Genomic DNA, 6,301 nt, shown 5'->3' with positions numbered 1-6,301 from the left:
ATGAAAATTCAAGAGTATATCTCTATATTATTGTACTATAGAATATATTTCAGAAAGTCAATTGTGGTGGTAGCGAGGAAGTGGCGGCAGCTATAAAACGAATGATACTATTCTAGCAGATACATGTCAAGTTTGGTGAATCTAGCTATTATAACTTACGAAATTTTCTCAATAAACGTTCAAAAATCAAGTCTATAGATCTTGTAGGTTCTAAGATTCTTGAAAATAATTTTATGCAAACTTATTATTTAAATTTAAAAAGTGTGCCAGAATTATTAATAGATTTGTTCATTAGCTTTCAGGATTCGTATAGATTTTTTTCGAGTAATGTATAGAAATACTGGTTTGCCTCTGAAAAATGCCAAAATAAAGAAAAGTAATTGTTGTGGTTAATAAAACTCTGGAAAGAAAAAATTGCAATTACATATGTATTGCAATTCCCGCCTACACAAAACTGTGTATTTATATGACAAGGACCGATTAAAATGAACGGATCATATAGAAAATCATATTGTTATAATCATGAAGAGTGTGGAATTTGATGTGGAGTTATGAAAGTTGAGACTTCTTTTTTTTTTGCGGGGTGTGTTTATTGTTTTAATTGGAAAACCATTAAATTGTATAATAATGTGCTTAGCTTATGTGTATTTCATTGATTGAAGTTAATGTATGTGTAATTAATGGTAGAATGTCAGAAAGCTATATTATCCCATGGGAGATCCAGTGGGTGGTTTCTGCAGAGACTTCTTTTTTGTTGGCTGTTGTCTAGCAGAAAAATGGCTAGAGTGTTTGGATGGCTGTGTAAACGCTCAATGTATCGTCTGCTGCTTTTGGCAATCTCATCCTTTACCCAGGCGTTGTCATGGTATATGTGTGCGTTTGTAGCGATGCGTAGTGCTTTGTTGTCAAATGTTTGAATAATGCGTATATTGGCTCTGCACGCAGTACCCCAGAGCTGGGTTCCATAGATTGGACTGATGATCGCCATACAGGTCAGAATCTTGGAGAAGGTGGTAAGCCTTCATCTTCTGCCCATAAGCCAGTAGTATGCTTTTAGCCGCTTCTCATGGTGGTCTCGCTTTTTAAACAGTTGTGCTCTCCAGGTAAGTTTCGTGTTTAGTGTTATTCCAACTAACCTAGATATTATGGCGTGGGTCCTTCTGGAATTATGACTCTGTCTAGTTGAACTGGTGGACAGGGCGGAGTGCAAAGGTGGTGGCAGTTTACTTGTCGCCATTGGCTGTAATGTTCCACCGCTCTTGCCAGTTGTTGACGAGGTTCAATTCCATCTGCATCAGTGAGCTAGCCTCGCCTGGTGATTCACCGATGGTGGGAAATGCCGTGTCATCGGTGTACGTGGCAACGCGAACGTTAGGGTTCTTCTGCTTCTTTGCAGTAGTAACCTTAATGCTATTTCATTGATACCATCATCGCCTGGCGCTTTTCTGTTGTTTAGCGCAATTATATATTCGGTTATCTCCTCTTCATGTACGGGAATCGTTTCGGTACAGTTAGCTGGTGTGCAGTTTCGGCTGCCTTGTCTGGCGTGTTTAGTGCTGGGCTGGGATTGGTGCAGTTGTTCAGCCAGTTTTGATATTTGCCAATATCAGTGGCTTTAGATGGGGCAAATATGGAGATAGCAATGGCGCTGTGCTCAGATAGGAGGGCCTAAACTTCTCTGTCGTGAATTCGTCCAGGGTCCACACCACGAGTTATTTCGATGTCGGACGTTGGGCACGTTGGGCACCTTATATGGATCTGTGGGCCAGTAAGTAGGTGTGCCTGTACTGTGGCAGTCGAGGTCTTTGAGCGGGTTCGCCTGAAGCACGCAGCCTTAGGGTTGTTGTTTCTGGAGACCCACCACGTGTGTTTTTGGCGTTGAAGTCTCCGCCTTTTAGAAACCATGTCCTAAGACTGTTGTTTAACGTAACGGGCAGTATACAGCGGATATTGTGACGTCACCCAGGGTGGCGCATTTTTTTGTGCATTATACCCAGTCCTCCAGAATAGGGGGCAGGATCTTATACCGTTGGGGTGATTGGTAACTGTTAATTATGTTGTTTTGTGTATTTGGAATGCTTGGATCGCGACTTAAGTTGAGACGTGTTTCAAACTTTTTGCAGCATCGAAGCTTCCTCGGTATACTGCTCGGTATATACTGCTCAATGATTTTTTGGGGGCAATTTCAGTTTTGTCCGATTTGTTTAAAACTTATTTTCAATGCTAAATATAAGAACTTTATGAGTACATTGTAAGGAAGCTATGATGCTTAACGGCTTCTTGCCTTTAGTTTGGTTCTCTCTTATTCTAATAGTTCTTACAATTAACAAAACTTATAATACTGCTGGCTCCTTGCCTCTTACTACTTAGCTAAGATCTTATTTTGATACTTATAAACTAACAAAACAAATTAAATTATGACAACATAACGGCTCCTTGTCGTAGATCCAGAACTGTGGGCTGACTGAAATAGCCGCCTCACACCTCCCTTACTTCGAGCAGATGACGGTCACGTCACCTCTGGCGTTCAACGTGACGCTGTATAGCCGGTCTCCTTCCGTCATGCGGAACCGGGTTCGGCGGCATCGTACTCGGCAGATCCTGGTCTCTCCCTCGATGAGGTTCACCATGCCTGCTGATAGGGACGTTTCTTGGGGAAACACCTTCCATCCCCAGGGATTGAAATCGGAAACCGGGTGCTCGACTGATTTCCGGAGGGTCTCCGTTGGCGGAGGGCTCCTCGGCGCTCCCTCGGCAGCGGTTGTGAGTGGAACTGCCTCCGAGCTCAGGCCCTCTTCTTCGTCGATCACCGTCTCCAGGCTGGTGCCCCAGCCGTCGATCCCATCGAACAGGTCCTCGATGTCACCCCACAGCTCGCTATCGGTGGCGGTCGCGGTGGCACCCGTGGGGGATGCGTTGATCGTTCCCCTGGGCTTGGTGGGCAGAGCCGGGGGTGTTGTTTCTGTGTCCTCGAGGTTCTGGCAGCCCACCTATGGGAGCGGCCATGGCTTCGCAACTACGTTTATCCTTCCCAGGCTGGGAAGGACCCTCTTAGCGCTCCCGGGCGAGCGCGGCACGCGTAGCTGCGTTTTTGCCGACGTCTTGTGTCGTGAACGGGACTTCTTGGGTACCGGTATCGGCGTATCCTCGACGATGGGCTGCCGTTGATCCCCGCTTCGACGGCACTTGCTTCGGGTGGCCGGTAGTCGACAGTGGCGGGTCCGGCGACGTTTTCCGCCATGACCTTCTCCTGTGCTCACTCCTCCACGTTTCGAACAGCCGGAACGGTGTTCACTACCCTCCTCCGGGATCTTCGGTAGTTATCGCAGGGTTATCCGCGGAAACTGACTGCTCGGGTCTACCTCCAAACGGTGTGTCACGAGGCGGCGGCGGAATAGCGGTTCTTTTGGATCGTTCTGGCTCGTATGTTGCCGTAGGCTTCGATGCCGGCTGGTCTCTGTCCTCGACGGGGTCCGGGCTGCGGCGGAGCTGGTCGGCTTCCGCGCCGATTACTGATACACCGCGTGTTGCCTTCGCTGGTGACGACTCGGCTATCGGGACCGACGTTGCTGGCGTGTGTTCGCCCGTCTCGAGCGGTCGATGTTCCTCCTCGTTCATTCGTTCATCTTGTCTGTTGCTATTGGCGCTGTCCTTCCAGGCGACATTGACGAAGGAGATGCCAGCGGGGGGGACAGGAGCCCCTCCGCATACGGTGGCGAATGCCGCGAAAATGCGTCCTCGACGAACATGTTCATAGCCTCGACAGTCATCAATCATTACCATCCCGTCCAAACGTTCCATGACGTTGGCCCGTCGGGAATACAATGTATGACGGAAGTGGCTTGGCGGCACCTCCTGCTATCTTCCTCTGTAAAACTCGAGACCCTGGCGAGGGTCGCGCTGGCGGCCTCCGGCCCCGGGTCCGGGGAAAGGCTCCGTATCCCCGCTGCTGGCGTCCTCGTCTGACGAAATTGAGATGATTTCGGGGTCCATCTGTGAATATAGCTTATTCGTTAACTTATCCATTACTTAATTGTTAATACCCTATCCTCACAGTGCGGCTCACATTCTACTAAGACTATTCTGATTATGCTACTAGTTTTAGTCTACTCATAATTTTAGTATAGGGGTTACGTTGGGCGACGGGTGCCGGTTTCACTCTTCGCCTACTCGTGGGCGTCCATGGGTCCTGGAGCGCCCTCTTCGTCTTCGGTCATCTCTTGGTGGAACGGCTTCAGCTGCGAAATATTGGCCACCCTCTTCTTCCGTTCGCCTGGCCTCACTAGGTGCACAAGGTTAGGCGACACGAACTTGATGAGCCGGTAGGGGCCGTCGAATTTGAGCGGCGTTGGACAGCTGGTGCTGTCATAGTAGGACCATCGAGTCCAACGAAGGCCGCCACTCTCGTCTCCGCAGGTTGTAATGTCGGCCCAGGTCTTTTGATGCACGCGGGAGATTACTGTGGACGATATCAAAAATTTCTTTTAACCTATCCGCCTTCGTCCTAGGGCCGAGCGCACTAGTTACGGTCCCCGGAGTCACCTGATCGTACAGGGCTGCGGGCAGCCGCGGCTCCCTCCCCTGCATCAGGAAAGCAGGACTGAATCCCGTCGAGTCCGCCACACTTGTGTTGACCGCTAGCGATATCTCCGGCAAGAGCTCGTCCCACGAACTCTGATGACCTTCGATAAATTGCGCTATCATGGTTTTCACGGTCCTGTTGGTCCTCTCGGTAGGATTATCTTGTGGACAGTACGGGGCGGTATACTGGACCTCTACCCCCAGCGACTCCAGAAAAGCCGTGAAGGTCCGGCTTGTAAATTGTACCCCGTTGTCGCACACGAACTTTTTGGGCACCCCGAACCTACTCAGAATCCTCTCTCGAAACGCTGGCTGCAAATGCGCCGCCGTGGCTCTCCTGAGAGGGACCAGTTCCACCCATTTCGAGAAATCATCATGGAACACCAGTGTTTTGCCATGTCTCGACCGTGGAAGGAGTCCGACGAAATCCGCGCAGAGTGCCGCCATCGGCTCTGCTACCTGTCTCGTCAGCATGCGACCCGCCGGTTTAAGTTGGTCGCTCTTGAACTTCTGGCAGACTTCGCAGCATTTTACGTCGCGGAACATCCACGGCCAGTAGTATCTGTAGGCCAACCTCGACACAGTTTTCCTCACGCCTTGATGCCCGGCCGTGTGAGCATCATGAAATTCATGCAGTACCCTCTGTCGCTGACCAATAGCCACACATAGCTTTCAAGTAATGTAGTCCTCATCGTCCGGCCGGTGGCCCAGATGCCTATATAACTGCCCATTCTCTTCTACGTAGTCCAGGAACTTGGCTGGCTCATCGGCAATCCTAGCACGCATACTTGCGACCTATTTGCAGGGGGCCTTGGCCACCACTGCTTGCTGACAGGTCTCTAGAGGATGCCTCGACAGTGCATCAGCATCGTCGTTGAGCTTAGCTCGACGGTAGTGGACGTCAAATTGGAACTGTTGCAGTTCCAGTGCCCATCGCGCGATTCTTCCTGATGGGCTCTCGATCGAGCTGAGCCATTTGAGTGCCAGATGGTCCGTTATCACATCGAACCGGTATCCCTCCAGGTAGGAACGCAACTTCCGGATCGACCATTCAATTGCCAGGCACTCTTTCTCGGTGGCGGACTAGTTCCCCTCAGCCTTCAGCATCTTCCGGCTCGCGTACGCTATCACTCGCTCCTGTCTCTCAATCGTCTGCGTCAGCACTGCGCCGAGGCCATACTCACTCGCGTCAGTCTGCAAGATGAATTTGGCGGAAAAGTCCGGACAAGCCAACACAGTCGTCAAGCTATCTTTCAATTGACGCAATGCCTCCTCCTGTTCTTGCTCCCATGCCCATTTCCGCCCCTTCCTTAAGAGCGCTGTGAGCGGCTGTACTTGAGTCGCGAAGTTAGGAACGAAGCGCCTGTACCCTGACGCCATCCCGAGACACTGCCGCAGTTCTTTACAATTTGTCGGGGCCGTCAGGTGGCGTATTGCCTCCACTTTCTCTGGATCGGTACGTATTCCTTCCCCGCAAATGGCATGTCCTAGGTAGACCAACCTTTCCCTGAAGAAACTGCACTTCTTCATATTCAGCCTGAGATTGGCCGCCCTTAACCGGCGAAATGCCTCCCTCAAATTCCCTAAGTGTTGCTCCTTTGTCGCCCCTATCACCACGATATCGTCCGGCCTTATTACCGTGTCCAAGGCTCGCTGAATGGTCGCACACGCCGAATGTAAACAAAATGGCATCATCCGCCATTAGAAAAGACTTCTCCGG

This window comes from Drosophila montana, unplaced genomic scaffold, assembly GCF_035044405.1.
Source record: "Drosophila montana isolate Dmon_TW-CO22-7 unplaced genomic scaffold, ASM3504440v1 contig_96_1, whole genome shotgun sequence".
NCBI classification, from domain to species: Eukaryota; Metazoa; Arthropoda; class Insecta; order Diptera; family Drosophilidae; genus Drosophila; species Drosophila montana.
This window is presented reverse-complemented; position numbering follows the sequence as displayed.